Source organism: Hyperolius riggenbachi, chromosome 6, assembly GCF_040937935.1.
Source record: "Hyperolius riggenbachi isolate aHypRig1 chromosome 6, aHypRig1.pri, whole genome shotgun sequence".
Classification (NCBI taxonomy): domain Eukaryota; kingdom Metazoa; phylum Chordata; class Amphibia; order Anura; family Hyperoliidae; genus Hyperolius; species Hyperolius riggenbachi.
Window position 1 is genome coordinate 320,187,675 of NC_090651.1, and position 21,912 is coordinate 320,209,586.

The window sequence follows — 21,912 nt, forward strand, 5'->3', positions numbered from 1 at the left end:
TCTTTAAAGAGACTGGTGTCTTCTCTGTGTGTATAAATGTGTTCCCTATCCTAGTGTCTACTCCTGATCTATTGTTACCTCCATCCTGACAACTCCTTACTGTGAATCCTTCCTAATGCCTAACCCTAAACTCTACCCAACACTAACCCCTTTGGAAGACGTTTCCTAACCACCCCTCCCCACAACATTAAAGTGTACCTGAGGCATCAAAAAGTAAAAAAAAGGTAAATACCTAAGAATAGGGAAGCCTCTTGATCCTATACTTGCTTTCCATGTAGTTCCCTGTTTCCAAGTGTGGACTGCCTGAAGATTACCAATGAGGGCTTGTCAGTAATGACATCGGGGTCACGCTCCTCTTCAGGCACAAGTGCAGGCCTGCGCAAGTATGGCTGCGCCTGTGCAGTAAGCCGAAGCCTGTTGTGTGCAAGTGGTTCCATACTTGCACAGGTGCATCCATACTTGCATGCAGCACACTTGTGCTCGTGCCAGAAGAGAAGCCCAAATGTTAAAGAAGGTCCCGGCAAGCAGCGGAGGACTGGAGGATAGCAGCCTCTGGAGGGCCCGGTTGCTCTATAACCTCTTCTTAAAATAGGAGTTTATCCAGAGGCCTCCATCTATTGAGGCGAGTGTCCTTTTGGGGCACACTTTAATGCCAAATCTTAACCTTCTAACCCTAACACCTGAAGCTAACCTCCCCTACCATCCCAAATGAAGCCAGTCCCTGTCCCTAACCAATACTTATCTTTGAGCGCTTTGAGTCTTGTTTTATCATTTTTACTTTGTTGGAGGAACGGGGGGGGGGGGGGGGTGGTTTGATATCCTAAAATATCTGGTGTTTCAGCTATAGGGTAGCTGAAGACCTGTACCCTACTAAATCCCTTATGGCTAAAATAGAGGCTGATAATCATCCTGGATGCCAGCATGGAGGTTGTACAAGGAAAGGGGCTGCACATGGAAGAATAGACTGCTCACATGAAGGGTGCACATGGAAGAGGGTATGTCACGTGGAATGAGAGGTGGCTTTACAATCATGGAGGCTGCACAGGAAAGAAGGCATGCCATGCAATGAGAAGGGGGCTGCTGCATATGAAGTGAGGAGCACTTGCACATGGAGGTTGTACATGGAGGAGGGGGCTGTAAATGGAATGGGGAGACGGGTAGCGGCTGCACATGGGGAGACTGTAGTACATAAAAGGTGGGGCTGTTTACCGGATTATCCAAAACTTACACAAACCTTTTGGCTGGAACTCAATATTAATTAAGACTACATATCAGTGCTGATACCACAGGTCCACTTTTGTTTGCTGGGGAGGTCTTCTATGGAAATAAAGCATTTAGCGTCCTATCTGAAAAGCCATCCTAGCTTCATTCCTTGATGTTAGCTTTATCTTGCATTAGACCCCTTTCCGTTTGAGTAAATGGAACCTTTTAAAGAAAATATCCACTTTTGTTGGAAAAACAAGCAAAAGAATGCATTTTTGCTAATGTCATGGAACATACTTACCTACGTGTGTGATCCAGTTATTGACACCGGCCTTTGTTCTAAGTAGATGTGTTAAATGGGTGGGTCTGCCTGCCATGGTTGCATGACCAGTCCCAAACATTTAGCATACCCAGCCTAGGCCCAGTATAAATCTTCAATATTGGACACCTGAAATGATCAAAAATGCTCAATTTGGATGGGCTTTCCCTGTACAAAAACTGCTCAACCGTGTGCAAAATAGGGTGCTAAGCCCTATGGAGAGGAAAGGGGGGAGAACCAACAGGAGCCAGTAAATAGCAGGAGCATAACAGGAGCCTAAATAAAAAAAAATCTAAATTGTTATTTAGAAAATAACAATTAGGATGTGGTATGGTTTTCCATCAGGCCTGTGTCAATTGGAGCACATCTGCACACACTTCGAAATGGTGCCCTAAACAATCGCACATGATCATTTTGGGTGACCTCAGCTGAAATTGTGAAGAAGCCCTAAGATCTTAGACTTTCTACAGGTAGAGTGTTATATATATGTCTTTGAAGACTGTTGAGTCCTGATCCAAGGTTTGGTGCTTAAACCCTACTTCACCATCTCATGACCAAGTTCATCGGAAGAAAATAATTGAAGTGCATCAGAACTCAACAATCAAGTGCGATCCCTACTAGTATGCCTTAAATTCCATACGATTCTAGTGGTGTCAGATCTTCAACCACTCCTGATAAACGGCTGCAGGAGCCTCCTACTCTTACATGAAAGTCTTGAATTCGGACAGTTTTTTAGATCTGCATATGACCTCTCACCCCATGTGACCTCACTTGGTCACTTGGGTATTTCACATCATGTTGAGGGCAAGGGCCAGCATGCACGCATTCATAAAGAACTTGGTCAAGTGTGAGAGTTGGAGGCTTCTGGGCTGGCTTATCAGAGGAGGGTGAGTATCTGCTCAGCTGGTCCCAGAGAGGGGAGGTGGGTGGGATAATCAGGGCTGCAAGCAGAAGTGTTGCTTGTGTCTGGCACTGTTATAGAGGAAAAGCTTAAGTTGTATTTTCACTGATGGGGTGAGGAATTAGCAGTGAATGGAGAAACTCTGCTCAGAGGTAAAAGAAGTTTCCACGGATATATTTTGTTGCCTGTTCAATCTTCGGAAGAATTTCGACATTTGTTTTCTGCTTCCATGATCATTTGCTGTGCAGATCTTAAACAAGTTATATTAACTATTTCAAAATATCATGTCCATAGGATTCTTTATAGCATCTCCAAACTGAAGCTGCTATATGCTTTAGTTTACACAATAATTATATTACACTTGCCTGCCTTAATTCCATGTATTTAGGAATACTGGGAGGATTGATGAAACATATATCCTTCAGGGTGTTTCCACTACACCAGTAGTACAATCAAAAGCTTAACGAAAGTTTTAAATAAGTTTTGTGTTATTTTTTATTTTTGTACTTTTTGATCATGAAAGAACGAGTCAAATTTATATTTTTGGTTTCCTGGACTTTTCCTCTATATTGGTATGATAGCCTTGTAAAGTGTTTGATTGCCGTAATTCCATGCCCAATAATTTGTCTTCTTCTCTTTGCAGATGAGGAACAGACCTGGTTTTACCTGGTTCAAACACTTTGATACACTTTGGAGTTTGGAGGTACCTACACATTGGGACTCTTTGAGATTTCAAAACACGGGAAAACTAAACCGCTAATATATAAAGAGACAATAATTTATATGTGACTTTGTACATAACTTCAGGCAACTGACATGGCCGTTTTGTATTTAACAATGCTGTAGGAGGGTAATATATTTTGTTAAATCAGTATTTTATGTATTTTGAGGATGACTGACAAGTCCTGTTCAAGGTTTTGTGTTGACCGAGCTGAAAAAAAAAAACAAGACGCTTTGATATTACTTTTGTAAAACTCAGGGGAGCTTCACTTCCACCACTGGAGAAGGGCTTTTAAGTGAAAGCTATTGTATGCCCAAATCCCCTTTTCTTCTTGGGATCTGAAAGGCCACTGTTTGCAGAGAGCTTTGGCTTGCTCCAGGCAATACAAAAGACTCAATGGCAAAGCCACATTCACTCTACTAATGGATCTGAGAGCAAACAGAGCCAGCTCTAAAGAGCCAGACAGAGCTTGGAGAGAGGACAAGAAAAAGAAAAAAACTCAGTAGAATATATACATCAAAAAGTCTTTTTGTGGTTTAGAACCTCATTGACAGAGCTGTATCATAAATTGGTCATCAAATCACAGTCTACTGCAGTAACTCATGCTCCATGCGACCTCTTAAAGGGCAGCACAACCCAAAACTGATATTTTCGGTTCTCATCAGTGTGGGCAGGTTGGACCACATATTGGTGTTTTCTGTCACTAGGGCACTGGGGTGACAAGATTTTAAGCTAGGCACACACTGGAATTTTGTTGGCCAACTGTTGACTCAAAAGAACTTTCACTGGTGTCCCCTGCTGCTACTGACACTGTCGTTAGTTACTAATGATTGATTTCTATTGTTCTTCCATAATAGTCCATGCGATGGGGCACTTCTTCCTCGACCTCCCCCTTTCTTTCTCCATGGAACAGATCAGGCTGTTGAGCAGGGTCGGTCGGCCCAAAGATTGGTCCCAGAAGATTCCCAAAATAGTCTTTCTGGGCTCGTTATTGAACATGTGTACGAAGCTTTAGTCTTGGGTCGGTGAATAAGGAAGCGGATAATGTTATCTTCTCCATTTGTGGATTCCCTGAAAAACTCACGGTAGAATCCGGTAGGAAAAAAAGTGCTTTAAGAATGCTGTTTTTAGTGTCTACAAAAATATTGAAGAACAAAATGTGTGTGGAACTAGCTAACTTTTAACCTTTCCCATAAAAAATATTTTTTTTATCGGGTGCCCAGGTGGTCATTTGGGTGCTGAATGCGGCAACATAGAATTTAATGGTTGTAGCTGATCATAGATAATTGTCTTCAACTATTGGTTGTTTGGGCACATACCTATGAATTGGCCGCAGGGAGACTTTGGTGCAGGATAAAGCCGATATACGGCTTACCCTGCTCCTGCACAAGTCCATTTAAGGCGTTAATTACTATTCCCCCTCCAGGTCAACGTGGATGGTGGAGAATTATGTAATTCGGCTTTCAGCTATCGCTGGTGGCCAAATTGCAGTGCTTTAAAAGTAACTTCAGCTCCGTCTTCTGACGGCGCCACGGTTACTCACTGTGCGCTGCTATAGACGTAATTCCAATTACGTCGGCTATGCCCAAATCTCCTGCGCTCGTTCTCGTGGCACTTAGAATAGAGGGGAGTTTAAGATTAGAATAGGTGCTGGGTATTGCATAGTAAAATATCGATAATTTAAATGATCAATATTTTACAAGTAGCAGCACCACCCAGCGCCCAACTGATGTAACAGTGCTGCAATATGTACTCAATGACATCTTATCCATAACCAGTGTACAGAGGAGCTGATAAGCCCTCTGCTAAGTAGCCCATTCAGCTGAGATGGGAGCATAGGGTACAAGCAGGAGCTATTGGCCGGATAGTTCCCAACTCCGCCCACCTGCCGTGGCAACAAAAAAGTGCCTATTTTTTTCCCCCATAATCTCTGAAAAATAGGTAGGTGAATCTTCCCAATAACAGCCCTGAAGCACATGAAGACCCTGGTGGATTAAACTGACCAGCACCCACTCAACAAGGAAATATCAGTTTTGAGAGGACTGAACCTTCAACTCTGGCCAAATATTTTTTTCCAAGGTTCTGTAATTCTTAAATGCATCTACCTCCTGCTACTCACTGTTGTAATGTTTGAGATGGATTAGCACTGGGAACCTGTGTAATTACTTAGACAAAGCACTGCTACTAGTGATTGCTTATGACGAGTGTTTATGTTGAAACCTGCATATTACTAGCTAAACGATCTGCCTCGAGGCAGCAAAAATCTGCAGATCTGCAAAATACCGCAGAGACATTTTTCACGGAGCGCGGACAAGACAATGGAGCGTGGCTAAAAACCACAACTAATACTGGAGTCAGTTCTTGTGTATAGACAGACAAGAAGGAGATGAACCAAGGAACTGCACTACTGTGGACAAGTACCGTCTCTCCTTGCCTATGGACTTGTGCCTTAAACCATTCCGTTACAGCGCATTGGCTGTGGGCACTTGTACAAGTGCATAATGGGAGTCCCCTGTAAACATGGGGGTCACAGCAGGAGTCCCGAGTGGATGTAACTCAGTGATACGCAATTTCACGCTGACTGATTTCAGAACTACTATGTTATTTATTTGTATATAAATTCTTTTTACTTACAGAGTTTCTAACCCAAACGTTAAACTATTTTTCTAATTAAAACCTAAAAATGTTCTTTTTTTTATGCTGTTAGAAATTGTGCTTTTTTAAGTTTCTGTATCCATTAAGCATTAGGCTGGATATTTAGAGCCTATTTGCAACATGGCTCTAAGCACAAAAGCAAGCAAACTTCCAAAAACACCACACAGAACGCCAGTGCAAAATAAATGGTGGCAAATTCAAACGTATGTGTCATGTCACACTGTGGAAGGGACTGGAAAGCAGGGGCACATGGAAGGGGAGGTCCTATAAAACTGAGACACACGGTGGAGGAGCTGAGGTGCATGGAGAGGGAGGTCCTATATACCTGAGACACACTGTGGAGGAGCTGGAAAACTGGGGCACATGGAAGGGGAGGTCCTATAAAACTGAGACACACTGTGGAGGAGCTTGGGGGGGGGGGGGAGGAGTCCTATAAAACAGACACACGGTGGGGAACCTGAAAAACTGGGGCACCTGGAAGGGGAGGTCCTATAAAACTCATACACACTGTGGGAGGAACTGTAAAGCTGGGGTACATGGAGGGGGTGGTCCTACAAAACTGAGACACACTGTGGGATGAACTGGAAAGCTGTGGTACATGGAAGGGGAGAGCCTACAAAACTTAGACACACTGTGACAGGATCTGGAAAGCTGGGACACGTGGAGGGGGGGTCCTAGACAGCTGGAACACACTGAAAGAGGATCTGGAGGTGCCCAAAAAACTGGTATACACAGGGGTAACTAGAAACCTGTGATACATGAAAAGGGGAGAGCCTACAAAGCTGGGACACACTATGGAGGGAACTGGAAAGCTAAGGCACACTTTAAGGGAACAGAAGGTGACACACTCTTTAAGACTAAGGCCTGGTTCACACTGTATGAATCGAAAACTGATCCGTGTAGAAACGGATCAGTTTTTATTTGCCATCAATTTTGATTTGTTCCATTAGTGTGTGGTCAATGTCTCACATCCATTGCTTAGTAATTACCGCAGCCTCCTCAAACGTGCAGTCCGTGCGGTAGAACAGACTGAATGGATCCATTCGAACTGACCAATGTAAACAAATCCATTGATTAAGAGGAGAAAGAGAGCTTTAAAATGATATTCATCTTTCCATAGTTTCTGCACTGCTCGGAGTCCCTTTAAGAACAATCAACAAATTAAGATCATGTTCAAAGATATGTGTTCACTTTATTAATATCCTTAATGGTAACCTCGTTCAGAGCGGTAACCCCAAGCCTGACTCAGGGTAGCTGCCGGGAGGTGTATGCAGAGCCTGTGTGCAGTCATTCTTCTTCCGGTCCGTGGAGGCTCTGGATCCCTCTGGTGTCTGGTGAGATCGCAGTTTGTCACATGGCGACAGATGGTGATCTCACTATGAGGTAAAGTGACACCCGGTGGATGAAGTGAAAATTGCTGTGCTGGATCCAGGAGAAGTGAGTTATATGCAGGGTTGCTGCAGATCTATCTAGCGGTATGATTTTTTCCTGCTTTTTTCTTTTTGTGCGAAAAAAACCTGCAAACTGCATCGCTTTTAAATCCTAAAAACCAGAAGCAATCATACCGCCAGGGAGGTTAAACAAGAGAGCCAGAAAATGTATATCTTCTTGAACCAAATAGATTGTTACAAAACATTCAAACACTTGTTTTATATTCTTTTCCAACCTTCCTTCAATCAGTCATTTGAGAATATTCAATTAAAGTGTATACATGTGTGGTCAGTGTAATCTGAATGCTGAACGTTTGCAATAAATATAAACGGGGCTGTGGCGTCAGTACAAAAATCATCCGACCCCGACTCCCGAAAGTACCCGAAATTGCTCCTATTCCGACAAATTTTTACAAAGACTGTGGATGTGGTTCAAAAATCACCCAACTCCTCAGTTTATTGAAACTACCAACTCAGACTCCAGGTACCCAAGATTACTCCGACTCCACAGCCCTGAATATAAATATCTTGGAGAGAATAATCTAATGACAGCTGAGTTCCGTGCACCGATCAGGAGCCTATTTCATTGGCTCCTGACCATGTGATCACTGTGAGACAATCTCAGTTTCCACAGAGTAAATGAAAAGAATTAAAGGCAGCTAAAATTTTTATCACACAGCACTGGAAATCAACACAAGCGCCAACTATTCAGGAATGGAACTGGGAAGTAGATGGGATTCTGTAGATGGGGGAACGCACTCATTATATACATGATAGACAAGATAGTTACTGGAAAATGTGGCAGTGTACATTGGGGAATCCAACAGATAGCATACTTAAAGAGAACCAGAGACGAAGCACCCTCATGTATTTTATTACATTTATCAGTGGGAACATGACAGTAAACACCTACCCTGCTTTTAGTTTTATTCTTTTCAGTCTAATCTATCTGTTATCAACTGTGATAAGAATCCACCGACTATTCAGTTGAGGTTTGACCTGGAATCATTATAGCTGAGTCACTCTTCTGTGGAGTCTTTTCAAGCCCAAGCCTTCCCCCTCCTGGATCAGATTTCATACTCAGAGCTGTTGACATGGGAGGGGCTGCTGCTGCCGAGAAAGAAGCTCTGAAACAGACAAGTGAATCTGTGTGCAGTGTGCAGCCAGTCATTATCTACTGGATGCAGTTTCATTTCTATGAGTGACACTTCCTACAGGCAGCCACACAGCATACCAGAATAATAATTGAAAGCACACAGATGAAAACCTGCTGCAGCAGCCCTGCTTGTCTATAGTCTCAGAGGCTAGACAGCACATCCAGAACACCTCATAACCTGGAAGCAGAAGTGATATGAGCCGGCGGCCATGTTGGATATTTCCTGGAGCAATAATGGATAAAAAACACATTTAAAAAGGCACACCAGAGCAGCGAAATTATCAGGTAGAGCATTTATTCTTTACAAGCTATCAACTGATATGTTAATTTTGTGTGAATCGTTCATCTCTGGTTCCCTTTAAAGAGACTCTGAAGCCTCATAAAAACCCCGTTTTTATTTCCTATTCCTCTTATGCCCTACCTGAAATGCCACATCCCCACAACTGAATGCTCACTTAATCCCCCCGAAATCCTGGGGCAAAAATCCACGACTTTCAAAGTCGTGGATTTTGCTGCCTGGGGAGGCAGAGCTTTGGGCTGTAGCTCTGCCTCCATTCGCGTCAATCTGCGTGGTGCTCCGCCTCTCCCATCCCCTCTTAGTGACAGAAGACTGAGAGGGGCGGGATGATGCAGTGATCCGCGCAGATTGACGGGAGTAGAGGCAGAGCTACAGTCCAAAGCTCTGCCTCTACACGAAGCACTGTCCAAATCTTCCCCCAGGGATTTCGGGGGGGATTAAGTGAGAGTTCAGCCGTAGGCGTTTCAGGTAGGGCATTAATGTTTAAGAGGACTAGGAAATAAAAACAGGGTTTTTGTGAGGCTTCAGACTCTCTTTAAGATGGGATAATTCTCCAGAGGCTTCCCTCTACTGAGGTGAGGACCCATATAGGGCACTTTTTTTACCTACATGTACATTTAAAGGACAACTGAAGTGAGAGGGATATAGAGGCTGCCATATTTATTTCCTTTTAAGCAATACCAGTTGCCTGGCTGTCCTGCTGATCCTCTGCCTCTAATAATTTTAGCCACAGACCCTGAACAAGCATATGCAGATCATGTGATTATTGTCAGATCTGGTATTGTTTAAGAGGAAATAAATATGACAACCTTCATATTCTTCTCACTACAGTTGTCCTTTAAACCTTAAAACAGCTCCTACTATGTCCCGATAGGAGCCAGGCAAGATCTGAAGACTTGATCACCTAATAGAAGTCAAGTCTAAAAAAAAATCCATTCCGGGTTTGCAGGGTCTCTTATGTTCTCCAACTTTAGAAAATCAGCCCCTATACTCTCACATCCAGTTCTGGTATTCTTCTCTCACAGAATAACAAGCAGCGTTGATGATACACTTGTTGTCCCTGCCAGACATAGGAACCTTTTGCTCTCACAATTCTTTGTATAGTATTTACCCCAACTTGTACCATGCTTTGGAAAACTGTTTTGTTTTTATCAATGTAATTATCATACCTAGCTAATTTAATTTTCCAGCTCTTCTGTGCGTACAGATACAGCGAGCCCATTATTTTCTTTTATTTTTACTGATTAGTTATTCCATTATGAAAACATCAAATCAAACAGAAATCAGTTAAAAGTAAGGACACAAATAGACTGATTTCATAAATTGTATAAATTAAAACCTCACCGAAAAGCAGAGACTTCTCTAGGGAAACGCCTATGGCTGACACTGAAATCTGCTCCAAGGTAGGGGGCAAGAAGGGAATGAGCGGCACCATCCAACAAATTTAAGGTGTAGCCTTAGTTGAATTGGTTATGTCGAAGTTGAAAAAAAGCATGGCCTCTAACCACTTCACCTCCAAGGGTTTTTCACCTTAAAAACAGCAATTTTCACGTTTCAGTGCTACGTCCATTCATCTGCCAATAACTTTATCAGTACTTATCACACTGAAATGATCTATACATAGTTTTTTTCGCTACCAATTAGGCTTTCTTTGGGTGGTACTTTTTGCTAAGAATTTTTTTTATTCTAAATGCATTTTAATGGGAAAAATAAGAAAAAAAAATGGAAAAGTAACAGTAATACAGTATACGCTCTTGACATACATATTAAAAAGTTAAATCCATAAGATAACTATTTATGTATTTTTTATTAATAATAATAGTAATAATAATATTAATATATGTTTAACCAAAAATTTATTTGGGTAACTTTTGGGGAGTGTGGGAGATAAGGGGTTCATTTTAAATGTAAATATAGGTCTGTTTATTTAAAAAAGTGTGTGTATGTATAATTTTACTATTTGGCCACAAGATGTCCTCACGTATAACTTTCCTGTGCGTACTATTAGTACGCAAACAGGAAGTCATGCGTGGACGTGTAAGTATCGGCTTTTGTGAATGACGCTGCATCTCATTGGTGCCGTCGATCATTCAAACGGAGACTTAGATCAATGAATGGGAACTGCGCGCCCATTCATTGATCTCCCCTCTAGCAAGAAGAAGGTGGCGAGAGCAAACGCGGGAGCCAGAGCGGGAGTGCACGGCGGCAAGAGATGTAGTACCTACGTCCCTGCGAGGTGAAGAGGGATTTTGTTGGGACATAGATACTCGTCCAGGGGGAGAGCAAGTAGTTAAAGTGAGTCAGAAGTGAACCTAAAAAAAACAGATACCCACCTAAGGAGAGGGAAGGCTCTGGGTCCAACAGAGCTTTCCCGTACCTCTCCTGGTCCCTTCGTTCCACCACAGGCTCCCCTGTTTAAATCTCCCACTGCAGGAGGCTCCTGAAGTCTTTGGGAGCCCGAGTGCTCCCAAAGACGAGCGGCTTTGTACTGCACATGTGCGAGAATGCACACTCACACAGGCACAGTACAGAGCAGTCTGTCTTCAGGAGCACTCAGGCTCCTGAAGCCTCCCGCAGCGGCAGTGATCCATAGGTCAGAGACTGCTAAAGGTGGAGCCAGAGGTCATCAGGAGAGAAACGGGAAGGCTTTATAGGACCCAGAGCTTTCCCTCTCCTTAGGTAATTATCTGTTTTTGTTTTTTTAGATTCGCTTCAGACTCCCTTTAAGAATTAAGTATGGCAATTGGTCAGCCTGTAAATATCCCCCATACAACAATTAAGAAGCTTGTGCCCCCCTCCCCCCAATAACTATAATAAGCAGGCAGCAGAATGTCCCCCAGATAATGATAATGTTCATGCTCCCCTTCCCCAATGCCCATGCAGTTATACTTTACCTGTCACGCCGTATGCGCTGCCTCCAAACTATTTTAGAAAAAAGGGGTTTACATGTATACTTGGGGCACTAACTATTTTTTGGCAATGTTACAACCGCTTTAAGGCAAATATATTCCTGAAGTAAATTTTTATTCAGGCAGCAAACTGTGTCCATCTAGTTTAACTAGATAAGGACTGCATCACGCCAATAGGCAGGAGTGCGGCGGCAGCCCCAGGACCGCCTAACGCCACTTGACGTGCAGTCCTGGGGGCGTGTTTTGCAGGCGACTGTGCGCGCTGATGACGGAGCTCCGCCATTGGCCTCCCAGCGATTAACACTGTGCACTGCGATCTAAGGCAGCGCTGTACTGGGGACAGCCGTGTCACCAGAGGCACAAAGGTGGTCCGCTGTCATAGGCTGATGCCTATGACAACCGATCACGCTGATTGGCCGGTGGGGGGACGGTAGTAGAAAAAAAAAAGCACAGATTTATTTAAAAATAAAATAAATAATTATAATAAAATAAATAAACATCCTGGGAGCGATCACAGCCCACCAACAGAAAAGCTCTGTTCGTGGGGAGAAAAGGGGGGATCACTTGTGTGCTGAGTTGTGCGGCCCTGCAGTGAGCCCTTAAAGTGCAATTGTAAAAAATAGCCTGGTCGCTAGGGGAGTTTAAGACCGTGGTCCTCAAGAGGTTAAGAAATGAATATATACACACACACACACACACACACACACATACATATACATATATATATACATACATATATATATATATATATATATATATATATATATATATATATATATATATATACACTTATAAAACCTATCATCTATCTTGGTCATCCAAAGTTCTGACTCCGACTTGAGCTGAAGGGAAATGTCTCTACACATTTGGCTCTGTGTTTCATTCTGTTGTTTTGCAGTTCTGAGGTAAGTTTGTGTCTGATCTTGACATAGAAAGCGTAAGGCTGAGAGGCCAGTGACTGAGTCCTGTCCCTCTCACACAAGGACTTGTCTCATCTTGCACGCCGCTACATGCTCTGGGGAAGAATGTTTTTCTTTGTACTCCTATAAAGTAATCGCTTGCTTCACCCCTTCCCCACCCCAGCTAAACTTGATGTGCAGGTCATGAACTGGATAAAATGCGAAACCCAACGTTTTCTGTGGGCAGAGCTCGGGGTGAAATGTTTCTGTATGCACGCACGCAAGTGAGAGAAATGAATTATGGGAATGAGGCCTTATGTAATAAGCGGTATCATGATATGTAATATGTGTTATCTCACGGCAAGGGATTAGCAATTACATAATTCTCAGCTATACCTTTTGCCAGAATAATGACAGTCCCTTTTTTGGAACCAATTCCCTCTGCCCCTCTTTCTAATTTGTCCCTCATTTAGGACTGATGTACAGATCTGTATCAATGCATGTCTATCCCTACGACAAAATGTGTTTATGTGACAAATGGCGTAACTATTACCCCTATGAACCTGACGGGCAGCAACATGCTAGCACACAGGTACCAGTCTTTATTCTGGCCCACCTAAAATTTGTTAAACAATGTTTATCGACGCGTGGTGTTCGCAAAGCGCCTTGACGGCGACGTATCCCATCCCAGGTGATCGATCCGATCATCATCAACTCCCGCACTAATTACTGCATTTAAATTTTAATTCGCTCCCGTTATTTGTTCCCACGGTATGCGATTGCAGAAGATGGATCGGGCTGTGCTCGTACGTCTCTTCGCCATTGCCACGGATCCCCCAATCCATCTTGAGTATGTAGCTTAGCAGGTGAACATGTAGGAATCCTACTTCAGGCCCCTTTCCCACCCACCGGTGCCGATAACGTTGTCAGCAATGCGCAGTGTATGAGATCTAAAAGGACATCAGAAGTGCATAGCCTGCACAGTCTGATGTCTTTAGCCATGCATTGCATTTCAGCACAGCAACGCAACACATCATTGCATGCAATTGTGTGCAAATGCAGCACAATCCCATTCATTGTAAATAAATGGAATCTGCACATCGGAGAGCAACACAAGTGCTGTGCATTGCTACGGCCACCTGCGTTGCAAACACAATGCACATAAGGAAAGGCCTAAAACTTGTCTGTGTTGCTTTTTTATTTATTTTTTTCACTGAAAGTGTTGATAAACCACTGCCTTATCCTGAAAACTAGTTAGAGGCAGTAAAACCTTTGGGCGGCTGTGCAAACTCTCCTGAGGTTAAAACCTCAATAGGTCATTATTTCTCTGCATGAGAGCTGAATAAATATCAGCCATGTCAGTGTGATGTTATACCTGGCTGAAACGTCAGACTCAGGTTTTCAACCCTTAAAATGAAAAAAAGTGTCAAAGACTCCAGGAAAGTTCTATGTAGGATTAGATCTGCAGATACGATTATTAATATCATAAGTTTATTTTCAATTCAGGTTTGCTTTATATCTTTGAATTGTATCCACTTTGGGTGCCTCTTTTCTGAACTCTGTTTCTGAGTTCATTCTGTCATATTTATGGAAGCAGATTCATTTTTCCATGTTTCAGAGCATCTTAACCTCCTTGCCGGTCTAAAAAATCCGGCAAGGAGGCAGCGCCGCACTTTTTTTTAATTTTTTTTTTTTTAAATCATGTAGCGAGCCCAGGGCTCGCTACATGATAGCCGCTAAGCGGCGGCATCCCCCCACCCGCGATCAGAGTATGCAGGGAATCCCGTTGAGAACGGGATTTTCTGCAGGGCTTCCCCGGTCGCCATGGCGTGGTCGTGACGTCAGAGGGAACTCCGATCCGCCCCTTAGCGCTGCCTGGCACTGATTGGCCAGGCTGCGCAGGGGTCTGGGGCGGGGGGAGCGGCGAATCGGCGGCGAGCGGCGGCGGCGATCGCGACCTACACGCAGCTAGCAAAGTGCTAGCTGCGTGTAGGGAAAAAAAATTATGCAAATCGGCCCAGCGGGGCCTGAGATATCCTCCTGCGCAGGTTACCCCGAGCTGAGCTCGGGATAACCGGCAAGGAGGTTAAAGGAGTAACCCTTAATGACTGTAATGCTTGGGGGGGGTATACTTTCTGAGTCAGGGTGTATGCTCAAGACTGGAGGGCTCACTCTTCACCTGCTGACCCTGCCTGGCACGCCACTAGCTGACCCTCAACCTGTCCCTGCCTGGCACACCACTAGCTGGCCCTTAAAGGACTTAGGCGAGTAAGCATACAAGCTGATGCAGAAAACAGACCTACCACCAAGAGCAACAAGACTATGAAGCTGGGTGGAAGAGGCTACACAGGTTGCCACAGAAGTAATGAACAAGGGAGCAAGATTGCCCAGAGCAACTGCAGCTCTGGGCTTCTGATACCGCCACAAATAACAACACACAATGGTTGTGCATTGCAATGCCGCACTGCCTATGATCTGAGTAACAAGACAAACAATGGACAGACAGACTGACTGACTGTTGCCCAGGGCGGCTGCCGACCTGAGCCTCTGGCTAAGTAACAAGACAGACAACAGAAAGACAAAATGCTTGCAAGACTAATCGCTGTCCCAGCAAGCATCCACACTGGCACGAACAAGACAAACAGGAAAAAGTGTAACTAATAGCAACCGCAGCCTATAGTTACATCCCCAGAAACAAGACTAGCAGGAATACTACCAGTCACCAACGTGGTGATGGCAGAATCCAAGCTATCAGGATAGTGGACTTCACTGACCCCCGCAGGTGCAGCAAACATCCAGCATCCTGCAGGGATCTCGTCCTACAAAGTGACTGGACCTGACAGGGTGCAGAGAGGGAAAATTGGAGCAGCCATTCGTTTTGGGGTAGTGCGAGTAAGTTAGTAGTGCATGTTACAGCAGTAGTGTGCCTACTTTGAAAATTTTATTTGCGCTGCCACACTAAGCTGCTGTTGCTTGATCAATGTAGTTTAGTAAATCAACCCCTACTGATTTGTCTGTGAGCCAGATGTAGCCATCAAAAGAGCCACATCTGGCTCCCGAGCCATAGGTTTCCTACCCTTGGGTTAGAGTAACAGTCCGGATGAGAAGCAACCAATCCACATATACTTGTATGCAGAGTTTGCAGCAGCGAAAGCCCCTGAAAATATAAGCAACAGTGAAAGTTCACAGCAAGCATAAGCCAGGTTACCAACTTAATTCCAGGAAAGCAGCTTCCAAACAACAAGTGGCAGACAGGATCTCCCTGTACATCATATCTGGCATGTTAGTTCAGCCGTGCTCAGAGCGCATAACAAGCGGATAGTAGATTGTATATTAGTATCTCACCCAATTTTCGTTGTGACCAGTTTGATTGGTATGTTCACAGGGTCATTATGTCAGGCAGAAGAGCAGAGTCCATTGTCATGAAGCGTGATGTCATTCACCCATGATGTGAAGATGTATCAGCTTGGAACACGGAGAGGTGCTGGGACCGGCAAGATGGTGAGCCTGTCCGCACGGGCCACTGAACGGGTGGCAGATTGACCTACCGCCACCCCCGTAATGCACTGCTACTGTATGTGGCGCGTGGCATCCCATGAAGGAGAGCGGCTCCCCACCTCCTGCACCATCTCAGCCTCATTCATTTTATGGTTTACCATGAAGAGCCGCATCTATGAAAAAAGCAGAAAATCCCGTTGTAAATGGGATTTTCTGCTTGGCTTCCCTCGTCGCCATGGCGACGACCGGGATGACATCATCCACGTCATGGCGCCGAGGGGGTGTCCGATCCAGCCCCATAGCGCAGCCTGGCACTGATTGGCCAGGCTGTGCAAGAGGTCTGGGCGGGGGGGGCTCCCTTATGCCGCTGTTAGCAGCAAATAGCCGCGGAGCGGCAACGATTGGACCCCACACGCAGCTAGCTAGCTGCATCTATGAAAAAAAATGAGCGACATCGCCCCACAGGGGCCGGAGATATCCAGTGCAGTGGTAATGGACGAGCTGAGTTCGTCATTACCGCTAAGGTGGTTAACTGTCCCTCAGAGGGGCTCTAATCCCTACCATAGTCTTTATGTCTATGTATGTATTAGGTAGTAGTGTATGTATCATAGTCTAGGGCCAAGTTTAGGGGGAAGTCAATTAACTTATCTTATGTTTTTGAGAGGAAACCAAAGTGCCCAGAGGAAACCCATACAGACACAAGGAGAACATAAGCTGGCTGGGATAAGAACGGGATCCATCACTCCAAGGTGAGAGTGCTAACCACTTTGCCAAGCACTAGTATTACCTTTGTTTATTCAATCCCTGGGGTAGAAGAGTGCTCCTTTTCTTTGGCTACTTTTTATCACTTTGGATCTATAGCTGACTATGGTCTTTAATATTTCATCTTAAAAGGTTAATTTTGTTCTCCCACCCTCAGTGCTGTATTTGTAGGGAAAGAATGGATAAGCACCGCTAGACCCCTGAATATACCGCTTAATTAGTTAATATCTAGAGATCTCTAGAGATTTCCAAAGTGAGATAAAACCTGGAGCGTATTCTCAGGAGTATGATGGTTGTATTTTATGTGTGTAACAGACTCAGATTTCTGCCTAAGGATAATTCACCTTTGGATGAATGCTGTTGGTTGTGGTTCATTGATATGCATATGGGGTTTGTAGCTGACATAGTTTGATTGCATTTGTTACACTATATGGAGCTAATCATATAACGTTATAGAGAAGCGTCACACTGTGTAAAGTGATCCAAGCAGCTACAGTACTACAATTCTAAAGGAAATCCAGAGCCAAGTGAATACAGAAGTAGCACTTTCTAGTAACCTGAAGGGACTAAAGCACGGTAAACACTTCTAGACATTCGCTGCCCAAAACAATCATTCCTGATTGCTTCACGTGGCATTTTTGGATCGAGTGCTGTATAGACATGCTGTCTGCCTCCTGGTCTAGCGACATGTACTTCTCTATGGAGAGAAGGCAGGGAAGGAAATGCATAATTCTTACAGAAAAAAATGACATCAGGTGAAGTGATCTATCAAGAAAAGGCCAGTGGAGTCGGAAACACTGTTACAAACTTTAGAGGCCATTCACATTTATAGCGGTTTCAACAAGCAATGTCCAACATGCACAAGTTTGCTTTTGCAATGGTTCAGGTCTTCTTTGTTAGGCGCTTTCCCCAGGTGAACGCATCAGGAAACAGAAGTACCTACGCAAAGCACGGCATTTCTGCTCCGATGCGATTTTTTGGCACTGCGATTGCAATTCCTTTCATTACGATGAATGGAAATTGCATTGTGTTTCTGTATTTTCATCAGCAGCCGTGCGCAGGGCCGGCCCTAGACTTTTTGCCGCCTGAGGCAAATTTCGAAAAAAATTGCCGCCCCCCTCCCCCCCATGGGGGGCCACCGAGCCGGAGGGGTAGCGGGCAGGACGGGGGTTTTGGGCCTAGCGGTGGGGAGAGGGGTCGGACCCCCCCCCCTCCCTCGCCTGGGTCCCCCGATCTGCGCTCTCCTCCAGCTGTAAATAGGAAGCAGCCGAAGCCCGATAGTAAGAGGCACGGGCAGGGAGGACTCACCTTTTCCGCGTTCCAGCATGCGCTCCACTGACGTCACTTCCTGCATCGCTGTCCACTTACAATACAGTGGGCGGCGATGCAGGAAGTGACGTCAGTGGAGCGCACGCTGGAAGGCGGAAAAGGTGAGTCCTCCCCGCCCGTGCCTTTTATTATCGGGCTTCGGCTGCTTCCTATTTACAGCTGGAGGGGAGAGCAGATCGGGGGAACCAGGCGAGGGAGGGGGGGACCGACCCCCTCCCCACAGCTAGGCCCAATACCCCCGTCCTGCCCGCTACCCCTCTGGCTCGACGGCCCCCCCTCCCCCCCGCACCCACAGACGGGCGGGTGCCGCCCCTAGAAGTTTGCCGCCTGAGGCAAAAGTTTCACCCCGCCTCATGAGCGGGCCGGCCCTGGCCGTGCGTTACGATTCCGCGGTGAATCACAATGGATGGATGGGGACATTGGACGGGGCTGTCTACGCACTGCTGATGTCACCACCAATTGCATTGTGTTGCTGCAAATCATGGCAAAAAATGTGAGCGCAGCGAGGCGACCTTAACCTCCTCAGCGGTATGGACGACTATACACGTCCATCACCGCCGGAGGTCGCCGCTCAGGCCCTGCTGGGCCGATTTGAGCGAAATAAAAAGCAGCACACGCAGCCGGCACTTTGCCAGCCGCGTGTGCTGCCTGATCGCCGCCGCTCTGTGGCGATCCGCCGCGAGCAGCGGCGAAAGAGGGTCCCTCCAGCCACCCGAGCCCTGCGCAGCCGGAACAAAAGTTCCGGCCAGCGCTAAGGGCTGGATCGGAGGCGGCTGACGTCAGGACGTCAGCTGACGTCCATGACGTCACTCCGCTCATCGCTATGGCGACGATGTAAGCAAAACAAGGAAGGCTGCTCATTGCGGCCTTCCTTGTTTATTCTGGGCGCCGGAGGCGATCGGAAGAACGCCTCCGGAGCGCCCTCTAGTGGGCTTTCATGCAGCCAACTTTCAGTTGGCTGCATGAAACAGTTTTTTTTTTAATTAAAAAAAAAACCCTCCCGCAGCCGCCCTGGCGATCTTAATAGACCGCCAGGGAGGTTAAACATTTCGTGCTCATTTTCGCTATTTTTGTAAGCATCTCCTGTGAAAACCTGTGAAGTTAAAGGACCACCATCATGAAAAATTGTAAAATTTAAATTACATGAAAACACATAAATTAAAAAATAAATTTCTCCTAATGCCGATTGGGGTCAGGACCTGGAGGCAGAGATTAGCAGGGAATGCACGTGTGTTCCCTGATGGGGATCCGTGATCAGCCTGCCAGCCGTGATCGGAGCTGGCAGGCTGTTAAAAAAAATATGTTTTTTTAAATGACAAATTTCATTTGTACAGCGCTGCGATCTAGCACAGCGCTGTACAGGGGACAGCTTTGTCACTTAGTTGTCCCCTGGAGTGGCTCACAATCTAATCCCTCTCATAGGCTGATGCCTATGAGAGGCGATCATAGTTAGCAGTTTTTATAAAAAAACAAAACAAAAAAGCAAAAGCAATAAAATTAATAAAAGATAAATAAAAATCGCAGCAGCAATCAGGAACCACAACAGAAAGCTCTGTTGGTGGGCAGAAAAGGAGGTAAGATGAATGGCCGAGTAATAAACTGTTACAGCTGCAGAGTGCTGAATTGTCCTCCTCTCTCCAAATCTCCTGGTCACTAGGGGGTGTAAACCTGTGGTCCTCAACAGGTTATTTACTTTCCTCCTATGTTGCTGTCACATACAGTAGGTTGTAGAAATCTGACAGAACTGACAGGTTTTGGACTAGCCTATCTCCTCATAGGGATTCTCAGGGTTTTCTTTATTTTCAAATGCACTTAGTGAATAGCAGTTGCTTAGTCCAACTGCCAGAATAGAGGGCATGCAGGTCGGGGTGGGCCCTCTATCTTTGTATAGATCCTTTCTAGGGAGTGCTCTTGTAAAGAATGAATGAAATACTGAGAATCTGCCATGAAGAGATATTTGTATGTACTCACATGTTTTTTAAATTTTACAATCTGTTGCCATAGTAAACCTTTAATTTACATGAAAATGTACCTTAACTTCAAAATTGTGCATGATTTTTCATGCAAAAAAACTATTTGTATGTGATTTTTTTTTAACATTGCCATTGACTTGCATTGAAATATGAATCACATAACGCACACAGGAACAAAAAAAAAAAAACAAGACCCACGGTCTGAATTACCCCTTGGCGTTATGATTCTTTCTGGATTTTAGGGTCTAAAATCGGTGCAATTTTTTTGCACCCTTTCAGATCCTAAAATATGGAAAAAATCATGCTGCCAGGGAGATCTGCAGCAGTTCTACAATCACTTACCTCCCTGGCTCCAGCGCTGCAGTTATGCCTCCATCCTCCGGGTGGCGCTGCAACTATAACGTTAAATTGCCGGCTGTCGTCATGCGGCAGACCGGAAGTCATGTAATTTTATGGTTATGGTTCTCACGTTTTATGCGTTGCACATGCGGGGAAGTATATTTTTAGCAATACGCTTCCGCGCACGTGATCGCTTCAGCCACAGGAAGTGAGCATCACTTCCTGCTTGGCCGGCTGCCAGACGGGGATCACGGCGTACTAACACCGCGTACTTACAAATATTCACAAGGTCACAGTATCCTCGCCAACGGCTACATATTGGAGTCAGATGATTTTCTTACTGACCCCACAGCCCTGGTGAGAAATGATCTGTTCAACCCGAAATCTGAAGGGAAATTGCATGGTCTATGGCATGCATTCGATTTCCAACTGAAGTGATCAAGAACGATTGTTTTGGCAAATGTGTATGTAGCGAGAGATGTAATGAAGTCTGCATCTACAACATGAAGATCTATGTCCAGAATGTGTCAAGTTCTGCATTATTAATCCGATTATGATTAAAAACTTCAATGGATTTCATTCCCCATCTGACAGTGAAATTCCATCACAGATGAAATGTATTTAAGCTATCTACGTTTTCCTTAGGGGAAGATTTAGTAATGAGTCTCTATTCCGCTGGAATTTGTAGATTTGTGAAAGTTGCGATTTGTCAGACCTATCAAGCGTCTTACTAATGTGTAAAAATGAGTGCATATTTGCCACCTCCACCATTACCTCTACAAATTCTGGGCATAGGGCCGGTTCTGACTTTTTGCTGCCTTAGGCAAACTTGTGAGGATGTGCCCCCATCCCCCTGATTTGGAATGATCGCACAGCACCCAACAATTTACTCTGCTTCATTTAATGTTCTCACATGATATGCAGCAGCTCAACACACTCAGCACACTGGCTGGCTGTTAGTCTGTGACAAACAAACTGCCTCAGCCACTCCATTCCTCCTCGGTCAGGTCACTCAGAAAGTGCCACCTCTTTCCTTGTGCTGAGCAAGTCAAATGAAACACTGCTGCTCTCCTGCCTCCCCCCTCCTCACTCACTGTCAGACTTCTCATACAGCACAACAAGCTGCTTTTCCCCATTGATGACCTCTTCACTTTGCTCTCCTCTCGCTTCTCCTCCTACTCTGACTGCATGCTGTTACAAAAATGCTGCCCCTGTAATCTCTGCGCCTGATGCAAATGGTTCACCTTGATTCATGAGAGAACCAGCCCTGTCTGGGCACATGCCCTGAACAGATTGTGATGGAGCAGAGTGCTTTTTATATGCAGATTGGCACCCAGTATAACAAGTAGGCAGTGAGGCCGCGCGGGCACTCCACGTCTCGCACAAGCATGCAGTTTAGCTTCCCGAATGAAAGAGGCTGCTTCCAGCATTGCACTTCCATGGCAATAAGGGCGTCACGTGATACGCCGTCAGGACATGCCAGCGCAGGCACATCCTGATGGCGTGTCACGTGACGCCCT

At 45.1% G+C, this 21,912-nt stretch overlaps 1 protein-coding gene across 3 annotated transcripts in view; it reads left to right on the forward strand.

Moving 5' to 3' along the window:
* LOC137521720 (achaete-scute homolog 2-like) overlaps positions 1-5,832 on the forward strand; it is a 116,177-nt gene extending 110,345 nt beyond the window's left edge. For all 3 annotated transcript variants that reach the window (XR_011022186.1, XR_011022185.1, XM_068241377.1), the window contains one exon: positions 3,067-5,832. The gene's annotated coding sequence lies outside the window, so the exon portion shown is untranslated. The remainder of the gene's footprint in view (positions 1-3,066) is intronic.
* The last annotated feature ends 16,080 nt before the right edge of the window (positions 5,833-21,912 follow it).